Source organism: Ovis canadensis, chromosome 11, assembly GCF_042477335.2.
Source record: "Ovis canadensis isolate MfBH-ARS-UI-01 breed Bighorn chromosome 11, ARS-UI_OviCan_v2, whole genome shotgun sequence".
Lineage (NCBI taxonomy): Eukaryota > Metazoa > Chordata > Mammalia > Artiodactyla > Bovidae > Ovis > Ovis canadensis.
Genome location: NC_091255.1, coordinates 1119338 through 1139802, shown reverse-complemented (window position 1 = coordinate 1139802; position 20465 = coordinate 1119338). Strand labels below are relative to the sequence as shown.

General features: G+C 47.0%; 1 long non-coding RNA gene across 1 annotated transcript; it reads left to right on the top strand.

Annotated features, from left to right (window-relative positions):
- The first annotated feature begins 1081 nt into the window (after positions 1-1081).
- Positions 1082-15588, top strand: LOC138447112 (uncharacterized). Its single transcript, XR_011259672.1, has 6 exons — positions 1082-1252; positions 2755-2861; positions 4564-4697; positions 6743-6863; positions 12850-13683; positions 14923-15588. It is a non-coding gene; the product is annotated as an uncharacterized lncRNA (long non-coding RNA).
- The last annotated feature ends 4877 nt before the right edge of the window (positions 15589-20465 follow it).

Genomic DNA, 20465 nt, shown 5'->3' with positions numbered 1-20465 from the left:
TGGACCCTATTAGCGCTCACTTTAGCTGTAACCCTAGAGTTAATGCCAACCCTAACCGTAACCCGAACCCTGACCCTGACATGAACCCTAACCCAAACCCGAACTCTAAGAAGAGGGGGGTCCCCGAATTCTAACCTGAACCCGAACCCTAACAAGTGGGGGGGGGTTGCCCGAACCCTAACCCTAAGCTTAACAATAAACCTCTAAAATAAAAAAATTTTCTGGTCTAAGCCCTGGCTCTTGCAGTCCCCTGCCCCTGAAAAGCGAAAAGGTCAGACTGGAGACTTGAACTCCTGATTTACAGGCCATAGCCTACCTGCCTAGTGGCCCACCTAACCCCTATGCTACAGAGGCTTGCTGCTTCCAGCAGGGCTCCCGAACCCTCTTCAAGCCTCGGCCCACCAGGGCAGGCTAATAAAGAACTATGGGCCCTATTAGGGCTCACTTTAAGCTGTAACCCCAACACTAATGCTAACCCTAACCGTAACCCGAACCCTGACCCTGACATGAACCCTAACCCAAACCCGAACTCTTAGAAGAGGGGGGATCCCCAAATTCTAACCCTAACCCTGAACCCGAACCTGAACAAGTTGGGGGGTTGCCCGAACCCTAACCCTAAGCTAAACAATAAACCTCTAAAATAAAAATAAACGTTTCTGGTCTAAGTCCCGCCTGTTGCTGTCCCCCGCCCCCTAAGAGCAAAAGAGTTAAGCTGCAGACTTGAACTCCTGACTTACAGACCATCGTCTGCCTGCTCACCAGCGCACCTAACCGCTACGCTACAGAGGCTTGCTGTTCTGACAGAGCTCCCGGACCCTCTTCAAGCCTCTGCCCGCCAGGGTCTGGCTCTATAGACTATCATGGCTGTCCTAGGTCATCTTTGCTTTCTATAGTCATAGTTTTATCCCTAAATCATAGACAGATCAGCTGAGAAAAAGCTTGGATTGTCTCGGTGGGGTGGATTTGCTTGTCCTTGTGTTTCACCTGGAGGCAGTCGCGGTCCCGCGGGCCTGTCCTGGAAGGGGGCGTGGGGGTGGGGCGCACCGTGAGCGCGTCGGGGGCGGGGCGAGCCTGGGCGGCTGGTCAGGAGCGCGGCTCACGTGAGCGGGTCTGGGGCGGGATGAACATGGCGGCGCGTCGGGGGCCAGGGCTCTCAGGGCTCGCCATTGCAGCTGGGAATGCTCGTTTCGTGGGCTCCTGGGTCCCCGTCGATTGGCATCCAGCGAGCAGAGCGCAGGGCTGTGGGCCACAGGTAAGGGAACTCGGACTGGGCGGAGCAGGGAACCATGTATTCTGCCCTCTTTGTTTGCAGTCTCGGAGCCGACTAAAATGGCGGTCGCAGAAAAGCCTCGCCTTTGGGGCCAAGGGTTTTACTGCTTTACCCCTTTGCATAAAGCTCAGACCCGCGCGGTTTTCCCAAGCAGCCTAGTGTATTGCTTCCTACAGGCCTGGAGAGGATAACAGGCAGGAAGGCCAGGGGTCTCCAGACAGAGAAAATAGACTGCAAGTGTCAGACGTTTTTTTCTCTCTCTTAAGAGGCCGGAGGAGACAAAAGAGTGCTGCATTTTTTTTTCTCCATCTTGATACAAATTTAAAAGGTTTCTCAGAAATTTCTGTGTTGCCATGACCACTCCTGGCTCCACCTGAATTTAACTTTCCTCAAACCTTGAACTAAGCAATGCATTTTTCTTATGGAAATGTTTGTCTTAAGGTATGCTAATGTACTATGTATTTACCCAAGGCTCTGTCTTCAGGTCAGTTTCCCCTAAAGGCTCAGAAAAAACTTGACAAACCAGTATGTTTTACTCATACCTTGTTCTCTTAATCTATGTGAATGAAACTATATATTTGCTTGGAAATCTGCCTTTCTTCAAGATTCATGTCCATCATTTTATGGCCTGGGATGACTCATCTGCTGCCAATGTTATCTCAATGCATGCTGTGGGTGAGGGGCCTGGTGCCATTCTCTGACACATTGTCTTTCTTTCATTAGCAGACTGCTAGTGGCTCTATAACATCTGGCTAAAGACTAGCAGGGGGTACTCTTCCCCCTTTTACTGTCTACGTCAGCAGCTCTCTCGATCTCTTTTATATTTTAATAAAACTTTTTAACAGAAAACCTCTGAGCCATCAAGCTTCGTCACTTGCCCTGGATTGAATTCTCCTCTGGAGTCCAAGAATGCTGGCATCTTTTGTGGTTTAGCAACCACCTTTCAGCCTTTTGAAATTCATATTGAATCTTCATTTCAGATTGAAGATGCATTCCATGGTATTGCCAACTGAAGCCTTTTCATCGCTATGGCATATCTGTCCATGTCTTTAGGGTATTTTTCAGCAATCATGTATCATTTCCAGTGTGCCAGTCTTGTTATCCTCATTCTGTCCATAGCAAAGTCTTTTATTAATGTTGACATGACTGAAAGGGAATCGTTTGTTTAAATTCCTTTTCAGATTGTTATTTGCTGGTGTATACAGATAACACTGTGTCATCATTCATTTGTATCAGTTTGGACAGCTTGATAGTTGTCTTTAGTTTCTTTAATTTCTCATAATTTAAGATGACCCTGTCTCATATATTTACAGTCTCACCCCTAGTCTCAGTCATTTCTTCAAAGAACTGTCCTTTTTTTAAACATTACATTATTTTTGACTGTGCTGGGTCTTTATTGCTCGTTTGTCTAGTTGTAGTGAGCAGAGGCTACCCTCTAGTTGCTGTGCCATGGCTTCTCATTGCAGTGCTTTCTCTGTTTGCAGAACTTGGGCTCTGGAGCATGCAAACTTCAAGAGCTGTTCAAGGGCTTCGTTGCCCCTGGGCGTGTGGAATCTCCTACACAGGAATTGAACCCGTGTTCCCTGCATCGGTAGGCAGATTCTTTACCACCGGGCCATTGGAGATGTTTCCTGTTCCCTTTTATTAGAGAATGATATTTAAAACATACATGTAGGAGCTCAATATGCTCAGCTGACAATACATGGATATATATATATATATCCATGTATTCCAGCTCACCTTTGAACATATTCAGTTAAAGGTAATTTGTGATGTCTCCAACCTGATCCACCACGACATGGACATTGTAACGTTTCCTTTTGTTTATCTGTAACTTTGCATTCCAATGGTAAGATACCTGGCTTCCACCGCTTGTCATACACAGAATTCAGTGCTTGTCCCACGTGGTTACTGAAAAAAAAACTGTCAGATTGTCTTTCAAAGGGGGCTCTGCATGCATTGCACCAGTATCTTGAGTATGTTTTTGTATGATAGTTTACTATCAGTATACCCTCAGTGGCCAGGTGTCTATTTCAGTCGCTACCAATTATGAATGGGCTTGTTTGCTCTAGTGTTCTTGGACAATTCGAATACAGTTTCTTTGTCAGATATGCATTGTTTTAGGAAAACAGTTTTATTGATTGTTGGCTGTGTTGCCTCTTTGTGTGTGGGCTTTTCTCTAGTTTTGGTGAGCATGGGCCATAACTAGTGGTTTGCAGGCTTCTCACTGCAGTGTCTCCTCTTGTTGAGGGGCACAGGCTCACGGGCTTCAGTGGCTGCAGCATGTGAACTCGGCATCGTGGCTTCCAGGATCTAGAGCACAGGCTCGCTCGGCTGTTGTGGCACACGGGCTCCATAGGATGTGGGATCTTCCCATCCTAGGGATCGCACATGCATCTCCAGCACCGGGGGGTGGATTCTTTACTATGGAACCACCAGGGCATATTTTAGACTAGTTTTCCACACATGTATCTAGTGAAAGAGGCCAGGATCAAGAGGCATGGCAGCTGGGAATCCTCAGCCCCAGCTCTGGTGTGCTATCCAAAGCTCTGGGGCCTTTGGTGAGCAGCTCAGCTTCCCTGGGACTGTTTCCTCCCATCAGAAATGCCCTGCTTTTGGACTGTAGCCCACCAAGCTCCTCTGTCCCTGGGATTTCTGAGACCAGAGTACTGCAGGTGGTGCCATTTCCTTCTCTGCTGCTGCTGCTGCTGCTGCTGCTGCTGCTGCTGCTGCTGCTGCTGCTGCGTCGCTTCAGTCGTGCCTGACTCTGCGCGACCCCATAGACAGCAGCCTACCAGGCTCCTCTGTCCCTGGGATTCTCCAGGCAAGAACACTGGAGTGGGTTGCCATGTCCTTCTCCAGTGCATGAAAGTGAAAAGTGAAAGTGAAGCCACTCAGTGAAGTCGTGTCCGTCTCTTAGTGACCCCGGGGTTGCAGCCTACCAGGCTCCTCTGTCCGTGGGATTCTCCAGGCAATGGTACTGGAGTGGGCTGCCATTGCCTTCTCTGATTTCCTTCTCTGCAAGATAGCGTTTTGAAGATATTTTCTCCTGGATATTGCTTTTGATGAAGGAAGGGGGATCCCTTTCAGGGCTTGAGAGTGAGTTCTTGTCTGACACTGGGCAATGAGTTGTCTGAGGAGAGGAGTGCTGTCCAAGCGAGAGGCTTTATTGGGAAGGGCTGCCAGGGTGGAGGGCAGGAGGGTGAGGGAAACGGAGAGAACCACTCTGTCACGTGGCTCACAGTCTCAGGTTTTATGGTCATCGGGCTCATTTCTGGTTTGTCTCTTGCCAGGCATTCTGAATTGGGATCCTTCTTGGGGGCACACGCATCACTCAGCTGAGATGGATTCCAGCGAAGTGGATCCTGGGAGGTTGGTAGGACCTCTGAACTGGAGCCTCCCATCTCCTGACCTCTCCAGAATTCTGGTTGGTGGTAGCTTGTTCGTTCCTTGTTCCTTCCCAGGACCTCCTGTTGTAAGATGATTCCTGCAAGTGTTTTCTTTTCTCTGTTGCCTGGCCAGGGTGGGTGGTCCGTGGTTCATTTAACAGTTTGTTTTTGGTTCTCTCGAGTAAGGTCCTCCACAGGGTAAATGTATGAAATGATAAAAGGCAATGTTTTAAATAATTTATATTCATAATTTGGTAAGTTGGCTTGTTTTGTGTATGTTAGACCTGATCACCAGACCAACGGTCATGTAGAACTTTTGCAGTTTTCTAAAATTCTATAGTTTTTTAAATGGAGTTACCTTGTTGCAAAGTTTGTGTTTATGTTCATATTTTTTTAAAGTTATTTCTTTTAGTTGATTGATCATTGCTTTACAATACTGGTTTGATTTGTCATACATCCACATGAATTAACCATAGGTGTACCTATGTCCTCTTGCTCTTGAATCTCCCTCCCACCTCGCACGCATTCCCACCTCTCCAGGTTACTACTGAGCCCCAGTTTGAGTTCCCTGAATCATACAGCAAATTCCCATTGGTTGTCTATTTACAAATGTAGGTGTACCTGCATCCATGCTGCTCTCTCCATTCATCTCACCCTCTCCCTCTTGTTCCCCACCCTCGTCTGTAAGTCTGTTCTCTATGTCTGCACCTCCATTGCTGCTCTGTGAACAGACTCGTCAGTACCATCCTTCTAGATTCCATGTTTTTCTCTCTTTGACTGACTTCCCTCCCCTTTATTAGAACAAACTCAAATGTGTTCCTTTTTATGGCTGCATTCCATGCAGGCTCTGATTGTTCCTTAGCCATGTTTTGCGGAGGGTCATGGAGCTATTCTGCTCCATTTCAGTTTGGGCTTCCAGTCTGAGTGCTCACAGCAGAGCTGCTTCTGGGTGAGCCCTCTGAGGTCTGTGAGCACCGGGCTGCCCGCTCTTCTCTTGTGGCCCGCAGGGGGCGCCAAAGGCCCCTCTGACCCGCGGGCGCAGGACGCTTTGCCTTTAGACTCTGCTCCGTGAGCAGCTGGCGGGAGCTTTGTCTCCTCAGGACCATCAGGGCTCAGGCTTCTGGATAACAGGGCTGCATCCAGGCTGAGAGGAGCAGGGTTGCCTCAGTGCCCACCAGCAGGGAGGCGCTGCAAGAGCGAAAAATGAGGATGGAGTAGACGTTTCCTGTGTCCAGCTGAGGGCTGACTGGAGGTCCATCTCAGAGGACTCAGGGGGAAAGAGCTCCGTGTGCAAAGCGGTGGGTTTTCAGTTAGATTTGCGTTAGATGATGTAGAGGATGAACACTGATGTTCTTCCGTGTAGGTGGCCATTTTCCTGTCACTGTTTCTTGAGAAGACTGTCCTTTCCTCTTCGCTCGTTCCTGGTTTGATTTTCAGGAACTGACCATGTACAGGTGGGTTCGTTTCTGGGCTCTCTATTCTCTCCTGGAGTCCATGTGTCTGTGTTCCTGCCAGTTCCTCACTGTGGTGGTCACTACAGCTCCGTGATGTAGTTTGAAGAGGGATAGGAAGATGCCTCCAGCTGTGTTCCTCTTTCTCAGAGTCTTTTTGGCCGTTTAAGGTCCTGTTCAACAGTAGCAGCCTAATATTAGGAATATTTCTATTTCTGTGAAAAATGCCATTGAATATTATTTTGTGATTGCAGTCCGTGTATTTGTTGATGACTTTGGTTGGAATGGACCTTTTAATTCCTCATTGTTCCAGTGCATGAGCGTGGAATAATTTTCTGTGTGTTTGTATTTTCTTTGGTTTCTTTATCAGTGCCTTCTAGTTTTCTGACTACTGGTTTTTTATGTTCTTGATTAAGTTTGTTGCTAGATGTTTTATTTAAGTGGAATTTTCTTAATATTTTTTTCCTGATTGTTATTAGTGTATAGAAATGCAAGTGATTTTTGGACTGTAAAGGGTAGTATTTTATGATTGTAAATTAATCCAAAATGATTCAGCTTTACTGAATGTAGTCTAACAACTTTTTGTGAAGTGATGGGGAACATTTTATCTGTAAGATCTGTTTCTCCTGCAGTAGGTCATCCAGAGGACCCAAGACATGGTGGTTACTAATAGACTTCCCACACTACTTCTTCATTCCACGTGGACTCCTTCACGGGCAGTGAGCATCCCAGCTTCCCTTGAACTTCATCTGGGTAAGTCTTGGCCTGTATCAGAAAGTTTCCTGCCTGTCTGCGCTAAATTTCTTTTGTGGTATTGACATGGTTGTTTTGAAACCTAGTATACTTTCCAGTCATTTAAAATGTACAGAAAATGCCTAGCAATGGGAACAAGTGCTAGCATTTGCCACATCATCTAAAATACTCTATGTGTTTTATCCAAAATGGGTACCTTCTGCAGAACCAGCACATAATCTCCAAAATCAGGAAATCATATGGTACCTACATTATAATGTAATCCACTGCCCCACTTCCACTTTTAGCAATTGTTCAAGTGTATGAATATATCTTTTGTTTCCATCTTCATCCTTTTTTCTTTATTTAGAGTGTTACTGAGATTTTCAGTTATTTGGACAAACTTGATGGATTGAAAGCAGACATGGTGAATAAGGGTTCTGGGTGGCCTTTTCGATGTGGATTTCTTTTTCACTGAAGATGGTTTTAATATTTATTCATGTGGTAACATGTATGAATCCTGCATTCTTTCTCCCCCCCCCCCCATAGTAATTAAAAATAAATAATATGCCATTTACCATTTAGATATTTGTAAGCATACAGTGTTGTAGCAGACAACCTTTTCTTGTTTTGCAAACCAGTTTAATAATGTGCACCTTGTGCGTGCTTTGGAGAAACTCAGGAAACTGAGTCAGTGACTGAAATGGCCCAAGATATCACCTTAGATTCCATCTTCATCTGAAAACAAAACAGGCACTTTCTGGTGGTCCAGTGGCTGAGACTGGACACTCCCAAAGAAGGAGGCCCAGGTTCATTCCCTGATCCAAGAGCTAGATCTCCCATGCCACCAAGGAGAATTTGCATGTTGTAGCTAAATATCTGGCTTACCTCAATGAAGGTTGACCTGGCGCAGCCAAATTAAAAAAGAAACAAATATTTTACAGATACAACCAAAGGAAAGGAAGGGTATGGTTGTTGTGCAGATTTACGGCTTAGCTTTCCCTATCGATAGAAAAGAAAAAAGAGTTTCAAAAGACTGTGTCTCATCCTTCTATCTGGCATATAGAGAGGATTCCTTTGAAATGAGATTTCTCTGGTAAATGTGACTCACAGAAGAGCTGTCTTGAACTTGGGTTTCAGAGATGATCATGTGTCCTCTAAAAAAAAAAGTTAATTGGGTCCCACTAATTATCATGCTGAGGTGGTATATTTTGTGGTAGCATTTGCTCCCCTTCACTTTGGATGTATCCCCATTTGTTTACACTGTCATCTACTGAAGACATCCTGATATTTGAAAGTTTTTAGTTATTACAAGTAGAGCTGTTGTATATAATCATGTGATACTTTTTGTCTGGACGTTTTCAAAGCTGTTTAGTAAGTGCTAGCCATATAGTATTCAGGTCACAGGTGAGCTTTGTTTAGCTGTGGAAAAATCCAGCTATGTTTCTCTGTGGCATGTGGGATCTTCTGGGGTAAGGGATCAAACTAGAGTGTCTTGCATTGTCAGGCAGATTCTTTACCACTGAGCCACCGGAGAAGTTGTGCCCTACCCCCGTTTTTTTTTTTTGAGTTTACTGGATCTAATAGGTGTGCAGTGCTACCTCACTGTTATTTTAGTTTGTAATTTCCTAATGATATGTGATTTTGAGTCTTTTTGATAGGCTTATTTACTATCTTTATATTTTTGTAGGACAGGTGTTTAGGTGTATACATTTTTTATGAGATTGTTCTAGATTTTTTGGTATATTTGGAGTACAATCCTTTATCAGATATGTATTTTATAAATATATTTTCCTGTGGCTTGTGTTTAAGTTTTGTGAATAAGGTTTTTCACAGTTTAAATGTCTAATTCTTTAAAGTTAATGTTATATATGTTTTATATCCTTTTTTGGATAGACTTTAGTGTGTTGTTGTTAAATTTTATAAGCAGAAGTGAGGTACTGTAGATACAGTTTTAAGCTAAGCTGAGGTACCATAGATACAGTTTTGCCTTTTGTCTGTTAAGAAGTTTGAGTGAGTTTGGTGTACACTGTATATAACATTATGTCTACATTCATTTGACTGGATATAGCTTCCAATTATTTGTCTAATTGGTTTTGGAGATATCACGGGAAGTCAGTTTTTCCAAGGGAAACTGAGGTCCATGAAACATGAACTCTTTTCGATCGGTCGGAATCACTCTCTGCTATTTCTGACAGATTTGACTTGTTTGGATATCTCATATGAGTGGAATCACAGAACGTTTGTCTTTTCTTGGTCTGGTTTATTTCACATGATCTAATGACCATAAGGTTTGTCCACATTGTCGCATTGTCAGAATTACTGACTTTGAAGGGCCGAATCAGATTCCATTGTGTGTATACCACAGTTTGTTTATGGAATTGGCTGCCATGGACACTTAGATCACTTCTGTTTGTTTGCCAGTGTGAATCATGCTGTTGTGAGTATGACGGAAGAAGTATCCATTTTTTCAGCCCCCTTTCCCAATCCTTTTGGGTACATAGCTTGAATTGGAATCGAACTATGTATTTATTCCATGTGTTTGTTTTGGAGCCATTTCTGTAATGTCTTGCAGAGTGGCAGCACCATTTAATGTACTTTTTCGTATGGTGGAATACCGTTCAAGCTTCTGAATATACCTTGTGTTGCATATTCAGTCTCCCACCAACGGACACTTGAATGAGTTCTACCTTTGAGCTATTGTGAATGTCACTATGAGTATTTGTGTACCAGTTTTTGTTTGAATTATTAACAAGTACATTACTATATATAAAAGAAGCCACAAGGACCTACTGTACAGTTTAGGAAACTATTAAATATCTTATGATAATGTATAATGGAAGAGAATCTCAAAAGGAATATATGAAAAGCACATAGTAACCATGATATTTATTGTGCCAACACTATGAGTTATCATAGCACTACTCAACGTGTATTTATACATGTCAGTAAAATATTCACATCTGTAAGGATATTATAAAAAATTATATAAAAAATCAAGAATTCAAACAGAGATTAAATAAACTTCCTGTCATTGCTCATCATCATTTATACATTCATACTACCTGTAACACTCATTGTATAAGTGCTGGACTAGCAATTGATGTTCTCGTAAACCAAGAGATTGTGAAGGTGTAAGGAAATATAGCTTATTGAATTCCTTAATGAAGGATTATAGAACTCTATGTCCATGAAGTGAATGAAATTCCATTTTTTTGAACCACATTCTTACTAGAGTGATGAGCTTCCACCCCACCCAACGTTAGTTCACAATGAAATCCTGCAGTCCTCTGGCCTCAATGTCTGCTTCCTGCTACCAAGAAAGAAAAGATGAGGAAGTCCTGACAAAACCGATGCTATTTTTCTTTTTCTGATTTGTATTTTATCGCAGGGCTTGGCAAAAAGAGGGCCCAACCTGTTTTTAGAGTTCCATCCCAAGGGTTCCTCTGGCATGTTCCCTATGTTGACAAAGTGCTGATTATTTTCAACAAAGGACAATGATCTGCACTTCACTATCTGTTGCTTGAGCTGGAATAGCGGGCATCCCTTGAAGTGCATTCCTTCATGCTGAAGTAGGCATCCCTGAAGCAATAGTATAAGAGGAACACATTTATCACGTAGACATCGCAGCCCATGCATTTGTAATAATTTTTCAGTTATACCCATCATCATCGGAGGAACTGACTTGTCCCAGTAACAACGAGAGTACCCAGTATAACAGTTCCTTGACTTATGAGTACTTCCTATGAGTACCCTTATGAGTACTTCTTCCAATGTTGTTTCTCCTACTTTGGTCATGAACAGTAGAAGCTGATGGCAGTGGTCCTTGAAATGTATGTCGATTCCTAGGTGGCACAGTTGATAAATAAAAAATCTGCCTACCAGTGCAGGAGGGGGAAGTGATGTGGGTTTGATCCCTGGTTCAGGAAGATAACAATTCATACACATGTTTTATGTGAACCAGTTTGATACTCATGAGTTTTTTCTTCTGTATACAGAAAAACAAATGCTGTTCAAGGACACTGAAAGAACCCTGATGTTGAAAATCAGATCTGTATTGTGAGCAATGCTTAGATATCCATGAGTCGAAGCATAGTATTATGCCTATCATCCTTGTATTTCTCTCAGTGAAATATGTTGAGGAAAACTCTTCATTCGTGGTCTAGATTCACGAAGAAGCTAAATAGCATTCATCCTTTACGTTGACAACTGTGAATTTAAATCTCCTGTGAATCCTATGTGACAACCACACATACCAACATGAGTTATCAGTATTATATCAATATTTTTAGTCCTATTGTATGTCAACTAAAAAAATCAGTATATAATTGTACATGAAGTCAAGACATAAAATCAGTGCAAATACAAAATGTTCCATTCCATCCTTTGAGAAAGGGAGAAAAACATCTCTGTGCTTAGCCTATTGCATTTTTATGTATTAGACCCTTAAGTAGTTTATTCACCACACCCTGTGAATGATTCACAAATCTTCAGAGAAGAAAGGATCATTTCTCTTGAACAATGAGTAGTTCAACTATTCTCAAAGCAAAGCCATAAGTGAGTCTTATTTTGGGTGAGACCATGAAAACTCAGTGTTTTCATTATGCTTGTGCTTATGATGGGAGGAGGTCTGAGAAAGCACTTCTGAAGGTTTATTCATACCAGTCGTTCTCATATGTATCGAGTCTTTAAAGGTCGAATCACCAAGGTGTTGCTTCTACACTTGTACTAGGCTGAGCAGCAACATTCCCTTTCTCCGTAAGTGCAGTAGACGTGTTCCCAACCTGTCTGTCTTCTGTCCTCTGGAGTATGCATTGCTTGAGCTCATCACAGCCTAGTAGATGGAAATCATCAGGATATTCTGGAAACCCTTTTTATTTCAGTCTGTTCAGGAGGTTACCACTGCTGCAAACCTCTGGATTTTACCAAGCGCTTTTAACAACCTCAGATGAAGGATATAAGTCAACACTGGTGACAGCCACGGGCTTCCATGGCCTATCCATGATTGTTGGCTTTGCTTTCATAATCATCCTGTTTCTTATACCAGCTAAACTGTCAGTGTATTTTTTAATTACCATTTTATCTTTGATGGTTTTTAGAGCTATTATGGATTTTCCTATATATCTTCACTTATCGGTGAGGGTCTTATGTTAGTAGTAGTTATGACAACTGACTTTCTGTCTGTTAGCTGTGGCAGAATAAAAAAAGAATGACCCACTGTATATTATTAATATTATGTATCAATATATTGTTAGTTTTATTGTTTGCAGTCATCCAATTCCAAGTTTCTGAAATAAACTTTCAGAAAAATCACATCCTTTTGAATGCCCATTTGACTGAATAGGAGCACGGAAATGTTCTTCCATAAAATTGTTTACAGTTTCCATTCCGTTTCTCCTGTTTGATGTAGATATTGGCCTTTGGTTCTATCAGTAGCTTTGCAAGTAAAAAAAAAAATTAATTAGAGCTCGTATGGTAATTTTACTGTTAGCAATAAGTTTAGCATAAAATGAACACAGAAGAGGTTACAGTAGACCAAATATGAAAGTCAGTTTAAAAGAAAACATAGTGTTGAATGTTTACAGTAGGAATATAGTTATGAAGTTCCTTTATTATTATTCTATCCTTTCCTTTTGTTTTGCAGGGGTGTTAATGTACAGATTCCAGTACTATGGCTAGAGCGAATAATAGTATCATTATTCTTGAGAGCAACTCTACTAAGTCTTCACGCTCATGTCACTCAAGGTTTTTTAATACCTATTATGTTAGTCGTGTTTGTAGTTTGTGAAGTCACATAAGTTGCATTCATTCAAGCAATAGTATCAAACAGCTATGGCATCAATTATAGATGTGAATCGATATCGAATGTGAATCCATTTCACTGTGACAAGTTATTATTGTAGATATTCTATTCATGCCAGTAACAAAGCTGTGCAGAAATAATACAATGTTTATTAAGAAAATAAGAGTTACTAATTTGTTTTATTATTCTATTTCTTTTAAACAGATTTAATGACAACAGGCTCAACTTTTCATTCACTTGTATGACTATGAGCGGTTTGACCAAGTTGAAGAAGATGACTCGTTTGTAGTCTTCCTCATCAGCTCATTCCATCTACTGGCTTTAAAATCATTTAGTACAGAGCTCACCGTCTAGGTGTTCATCCAGTGTTTTGTTTGCTTATCATGCAGGATCATTTTAAAAGGAAAAGTATGTGTGTATGAGTTAGAGCTCTGATCCCAGGAGTCCATGTAGAAGCTTCCCCTGAGAAATGTATCGTTTTTGCACCAATGCTACTGAAATGTGTGAATGTGGTATACCACGCGTCCCAATAAGTGTAAACAGCGTCATAGGCTACTTATTTGAAATGACCAGTACTCATGACATTCCATTCAACTGAGGACTAAATATAGCCAACGTAGGCTGTGTTTGCCAAATAGACTTTGAAGTATTCTTCACACAGTCCTTCATCGATGCCAGTTTTCAGATCGAAGAAACCCTTGCTCCATGAAGTTTGTGAACACATATACTCATGTTTTGTTTGAGATTTTAAAGTCATTCTTCAGTTTTGTTGGAGGAATGGTTCTGTATATGCCCCGTGGATCCCCAAATCCACTGATGTTCATGTGTCTTGGGGCTTCCCAGGTGGTTCTAGTGGTAAAGAACATGCAGAACATACCCATGCAGGAGACATGGGAGGTATGGATTCCATCCCTGGGGCAGGAAGATCTCCTGAGGGAGAGCATGGCAACCCCCTCCAGTATCTTTGCCTAGAGAATCTCATGGAGAGAGGAGCCTGGTGGGGCCTAGTCCATATGATCCCAAGGAGTTGGACACAATGTAAGTGACTTCGCACAGCACATGATTCGTTGTCATAGCTAATATAATGGAGATGACATAAAAAGAAGCACCAGCGGGCGAAAGTCAATATCCATCACTTTTAAACTTTGGAATGTATTGTGATATTTTACATCCATATTTGTATGACTTGATAGTTGGAGAATCGATGCATGTGAAGGCCTGGTTGTGTTATATGTATGTTGAGGGAAGATATATTTTTATGTGGTTTGACATATAGGTCCCATTTCATTCGTAGACATATGCATACTCATCACTTATCATCATTTTTTTTTTTTGAAAAGACCATTGTTTGGAAAGGTTGTTGTCTAACCATGAAAGATGCTTGAATTCTTGGGCTCCTTAGAGGAAGAATTCAACCCGGGGCCAGTGATGAGGGTTGATCAGTCAGAGCTTTTGTGTCCCAACGTTTTATTAAAGTATAAAAGAGAGAAAGCTTCTGACATAGACATCAGAAGGGGGCAGAAAGAGTGCCCCCCTACTCATCTTTGGCTGGATGTTATCTAGCTACTAGCAGTCTACTCATTAGAGAAAGGAATGGCAGCAGACCCCTCACCCACAAGATATATGGAGATGACCGTGGCACCAGGTGAGTCATCCTGGGCCATAAAACGATTGATATGAGCAAATGGATAGCTTCATTCACATAGATCAGGAGAGCCATGTATGAGTAAAGCATATTGGTTTGTCAAGTCAGTTCTGAGCCTTTAGGCAGAACCTACTTGAAGATAGAGTCTAGGGTAAATACATAGTACATTCACATAGCTTAAGGCAAACCTTTCCATGAGAAAAATGCCTTGGTCAGCTCAAAGTATGAGAAAAGTGAAGTTCAGGCGGAACCAGGTGTCATTATAGCAACACAGAATTGTAAGAGAAAATCTCTGTTTAAATTTGTATCAAGAAGGGGAAAAAAGATAACAGCTTGTTTCCTCCTGCCTCGGAAGTGACAGATAACAACTGTCTGACACTTGCACCCCATTTCCTCCCTTTGGAGACCCCTGGCCTTCCTGGCTGTTACCCTCTCAGTTTCATTCATTGAGCGTTTTCTGCCTTGTGAAACATTGGGCATAGAAGTATGTGTTTATTTAGGGGTATTTCATCCAATTTCATTTAAATGCATATGTGAATTAGAAAGTTTGACATGCTGTTGCTTTGTATACCGATTGGGAAATGTGAGCCTCCAAGCTTAATTTAGTTTTTCATGTTCATTTTTCTTTTTAGGGGTACAAAGAAAAATAATATGACTGTTAAGATCAGCTTTCGTATTTTTTGCCAAATATGAATTGGGATCACATCGATCAGAGATGAGTCTGTGCATGAAAGCCCTAATAACTAATGCTAATTGACTTCACTACCATGGGATGTTTTCATATCTATTGAGGATTTACTTCATGTATTTCGATTTTAACTTTCTGTCTCACAGCCTTGTTTGTAGATCAAAGCTATTTGAAATTGTCATCTGGTTTCAAATGGCTTGTGAGGTTATTCATGAGTGGTTCATAAAACCGAATGGATTGTACGTAGCCATACTTTGTTGTCATTCTATGAATTTGAAGAATGTCTGAAGAATGTCTGCAGTTATGCCTTAAAGATTCATACAATTGATGTCCAATATTTATCTCAATAGACTTGCTTTCAATTTGTAGTTTCCTATGCGTATGTCTTTCTTTATGGATTTGGGTAGAACTTGTATTGGAACACTGAAAAATCTGTGATATCAACCGTGCTGACCTTTCTGGTGGTCATCATTAAGATTTTCACGCTCTATGGATCCTAGTGGAAACAGGTGCTGTTCATCCTACTTTTGTGAAGATTGAACTCATCGTAGAAAGTGGAATTTGTTGAAATATTTATGGTATAAATAAATCTTGTCTCTATAATTACCCAGAGTCCTGGTGCGTATTTGATTGCTAAGTTATAAAATGTATGAGATAGATGTGATCCATCAATGGCGACTGGATAAGTGGTGGAGAGGTATTTTGGTGATGCAAGAGATTTAAATGATGTGATCATAGTATTTATATCCCTTTTATGTGGATAATGGGTCTTGGATCCATGTTTGAAACCTTACAACCTCGTCTTTTGTTATGCATGGGAAGTGTCAAAAATGAAGAAGATGCGGGTAGGTACTTCAAGGGTAAGTATAGGGCTGAGGGCGTGACTATGATGTGGGTTAGGGTTAGGATGTGGATGGGGGTCCGGTTAGGGTAGGGTAAAGGTTAGAGTTCGTGGAACAGCCCTCCAAACTTGTTAGGGTGAGGGGTGAGGTGTGAGGGTTCAGGATGAGGGTGAGGGTAAGGATTCAGGGTGAGGGTTAGGATTCAGGATGAGGGTGAGGATTCAGGGAGAGGGTGAGGGTGAGGGTTCAGGGAGAGGGTGAGGGTGAGGGTTCAGGGTGAGGGCGTGGGTGAGGGTAAGGGTTCGGGGTGAGGGTTCAGAGTGAGCGTTCAGGGTGAAGGTGTGGGCCTCACATCTGATACAGGATTGTACTCCAAATATACCCATCCCTTCCCTTGAACAGACCTCTCACTATGGGAGCCCTTGGCAGTGTGGAACCCACCGGCCCCTAAGGCCTCCCAAAGGACGCCTGGGGCCTAGGTGCAAAGGCAATACAGGAGTGGAGCTGAGGCCAGGAAGGCGCCAGTGGCGTCTCCCAACTTTGCAAAGGCTGCTCCTTCCTGGGTAGGAAGCCTAGCAGCGAGGCAAGTCTGGGCAAGGTTCGCCCAGGGCAGAGCAGCCTCGCACCAGGAACTCTGCCAGATCGGGCCTCTGAGCAGAGCTGGAGCTCTGCCATCCTGGAGGCGCACTCGACTCCGCCCAAGCAGGGCTTGCAGCCTAAGGCGGCTGGGCTGCTTCGTCTTCCCCCTAGGAAGCTCGATTCCCGCATGCTGTTCACTCGGCTTCCAGGCGCCGGCTCCCTGCCCCTCCTTACGGTCTAGGATCAGGGGCTGCTTCCCCTGAGCTGGGGCTGTGGGCAGGAGCCCAGACACACAGGTGCAGGACCCAACCACCTGCACACGTCTCTGCTGGAGAGGAGAGCGCTAGGGAACCTACGTGTGTGAGGCAGCTACTGGGCGCCCACGGAGTCAGACTCGAGGTGTGCGGGGCTCCAGAGCCCCGCCAGGGGTCCAAGGAGCCTGGTGCTCACCGTGCGGCGCTGAGTCTGGGCTGTCAAGCAACCGCTGGAGGAGACCTGCACTTGCCCTTCCCTTGCCTCTGACAGAGCTCTCCCTGCTGGAGCCCTTGGCAGTGTGCAACCCACCGGCCCCTAAGCCATCCCCAAGGACGCCTGGTGCAAAGGCAAGGCAGGAGCAGAGCTGAGGCCAGGAAGGCGACAGTGGCATCTCCCAGGCTCAAGGAGCCTGCTCCTTCCATGGCAGGAAGCCTAGCAGCCAGGCAAGTCAGGGCAAGGCTCGGCCAGGGCAGAGCAGCCTCAGACCAGGAACTCTGCCAGATCGGGCCTCTGAGCAGAGCTGGAGATCTGCCATACTGGAGGCGCGCTCAGATCCAGCCAAGCAGGGCTTGAGCCGCACGTGGCTGGGCTGCCTCTTCTTACCTCGAGGAGGCTTGCCACCTTGAATGCTCTTCCTTCGGCTTCCAGGCGCGGAAGCTCTGTGCCTCCTGCAGGTCTTGGCTCAGGGGCTGCTTGCCCTGAGCTGGGGCTGTGGGCGGGAGTCAAGACACGCAGGGGCATACCCCAAACTGCTGCACACTTCTCTGCTGGGGAAGAGAGCGCAAGGGAACGACATGTGAGAGGCAGCTGATCGGCACCCACGGAGTCAGCCTCCAGGTATGCCGGGATGGAGACCCCAGCCAGTGGCCCTGGGAGGTGCGTTTCTTCGTGCGGCGCTGAGTCTCGGCGACCAAGCAACCGCTGGAGGATCCCTGCACTTGCCCTTCCCTTCCCTCTCACAGAGCTCGCCCTGCCTGAGCTCTTGGCAGTATGCAAGCCACCGGCCCCTAAGCATTACCCACGGACGCCTGGGGTCTAGGTTCAAAGGCAAGGCAGATGCGGAGCTGAGGTCAGGAAGGCGCCAGTGGCGTCTCCCAGCCTCGAGCAGCCGGCTCCTTCCTGGGCAGGAAGCCTAGCAGCGAGGCAAGTCTGGGCAAGGCTCGCCCAGGGCAGAGCAGCCTCGCGCCAGCAACTCTGCCAGATCGGGCCTCTGAGCAGAGCTGGAGCTCTGCCGTCCTGGAGGCGCACTCGGCTCCAGCCAAGTAGGGCTTGAGCCAAAAGAGGCTGGGCTGCCTCTTCTTCCTTCGAGGGGGCTCGCCTCCCCGCCAGCTGTTCACTCGGCTTCCAGGTGGGGGCGCTCTGCGCCTCCTGCAGGTCTTGGCTCAGGGGCTGCTTGCCCTGAGCTGGGGCTGTGGGCGGGAGCCCAGGCACGCAGGGGCAGGCCCCAACCAGCTGCACACGTTTCTGCTGGGGAGGAGAGCGCTAGGGAAGCTACGTGTGTGAGGCAGCTGCTGGACTCCCAGGGAGTCAGCCTCCGGGTGTGCGGGGCTGCAGACCCCAGCCAGGGGCCCTGGGAGGCTGCTGCACTCCGTTCGGCGCTGAGTCTGGGCGGCCAAGCAACCGCTGGAGGTGCCCTGCACTTGCCTTTCCTTCCCTCTCACAGAGCTCTCCCTGCTGGAACCCTTGGCAGTGTGCAAGCCACCGGCTCCTAAGCCCTCCCTAAGGACGCCTGGGGCCTAGGTGCAAAGGCAAGGTAGGAGCGGAAATGAGGCCAGGAAGGCGCCAGTGGCGCCTCCCAGCCTCGCGCAGCCTGCTTCTTCTGGGCAGGAAGCCTTGCAGCGAGGCAAATCTGGGCAAGGCTCGCCCAGGGCAGTGCAGCCTCGCGCCAGCAACTCTGCCAGATCGGGGCTCTGAGCAGAGCTGGAGCTCTGCCGTTCTGGAGGCGCACTCGGCTCCAGCCAAGTAGGGCTTGAGCCAAACGAGGCTGGGCTGCCTCTTCTTCCCTCAAGGAGGCTCACCTACCCGCCAGCTGTTCACTCGGCTTCCAGGTGGGGGCGCTCTGCGCCTCCTGCAGTTCTTAGCTCAGGGGCTGCTTGCCCTGAGCTGGGGCTGTGGGCGGGAACCCAGCCACGCAGGGGCAGGCCCCAACCAGCTGCACACGTCTCTGCTGGGGAGGAGAGTGCTAGGGAAGCTACGTGTGAGAGGCAGCTGCTGGGCGCCCAGGGAGTCAGCCTCCGGGTGTGCGGGGCTGCAGACCCCAGCCAGGGGCCCTGGGAGCCTGGTGCACTCCGTGCAGCGCTGAGTCTGGGAGGCCAAGCAACCGCTGGAGGAGCCCTGCACTAACCCTTCCCTTCCTTCGCACAGAGCTCTTCCTGCTGGAGCCCTAGCCACGGGCCCCTAAGCTCTCCCCAAGGACGCCTGGGGCCTAGGTGCAAAGGCGAGGCAGGAGCGGAGCTGAGGCGAGGAAGGAGCCGGTGGTGTCTCCCAGCCTCGCGCAGCCGGCTCCTTCCTGGGCAGGAAGACTAGCAGCGAGGCAAGTCTGGGCAAGGCTCGCCCAGGGCAGAGCAGCCTCGCGCCATCAACTCTGCCAGATCGGGGCTCTGAGCAGACCTGGAGATCTGCCGTCCTGGAGGCGCACTCGGCTCCAGCCAAGTAGGGCTTGAGCCAAAGGAGGCTGGGCTGCCTCTTCTTCCCTCGAGGGGGCTCGCCTCCCCGCCAGCTGTTCACACGGCTTCCAGGTGGGGGCGCTCAGCGACTCGTGCAGGTCTTGGCTCAGGGGCTACTTGCCCTGAGCTGGGGCTGTGGGCGGGATCCCAGGCACGCAGGGGCAGGCCCCAACCAGCTGCACACGTCTCTGCTGGGGAGGAGAACGCTAGGGAATCTACGTGTGAGAGGCAGCTGCTGGGCGCCCAGGGAGTCAGCCTCAGGGTGTGCGGGGCTGCAGACCCCAGCCAGGGACCCTGGGAGCCTTTTGCACTCCGTGCGGCGATGAGTCTGGGCAGCCCAGCAACCGCTGGATGAGCCGTGCACTAGCCCTTCCCTTCCCTCGCACAGAGCTCTTCCTACTGGAGCCCTTGGCAGTGTGCAAGCCACCGGCCCCTAATCCCTCCCAAAGGACGCCTGGGGCCTAGGAGGCCAGGAAGGCGCCAGTGGCGTCTCCCAGCCTCGCGCAGCCGGCTCCTTCCTGGGCAGGAAGCCTAGCAGCGAGGCAAGTCTGGGCAAGGCTCGCCCAGGGCAGAGCAGTCTCGCGCCAGCAACTCTGCCAGATCGGGCCTCTGAGCAGAGCTGGAGCTCTGCCGTCCTGGAGGCGCACTCGGCTCCAGCCAAGTAGGGCTTGAGCCAAACGAGGCTGGGCTGCCTCTTCTTCCCTCGAGGAGGCTCGGCTCCCCTCCAGGTGTTCACTCGGCTTCCAGGTGGGGGCGCTCTTCCCCCCCTGCAGGTCTTGGCTCAGGGGCTGCTTGCCCTGAGCTGGGGCTGTGGGCGGGAGCCCAGGCACGCAGGGGCAGGCCCCAACCAGCTGCACACGTCTCTGCTGGGGAGGAGAGCGCTAGGGAAGCTACGTGTGTGAGTCAGCTGCTGGGCGCCCAGGGAGTCAGCCTCCATGTGGGCGGGGATGCAGACCCCAGCCAGGGGCCCTGGCAGCCTGGTGCACTCCGTGCGGCGCTGAGTCTGGGCGGCCAAGCAACCGCTGGAGGAGCCCTGCACTAGCCCTTCTCTTCCCTCGCACAGAGCTCTTCTGGCTTGAGCCCTTGGCAGTGTGCAAGCCACTGGCCCCTAAGCCCTCCCAATGGACGCCTGGGGCCTAGGTGCA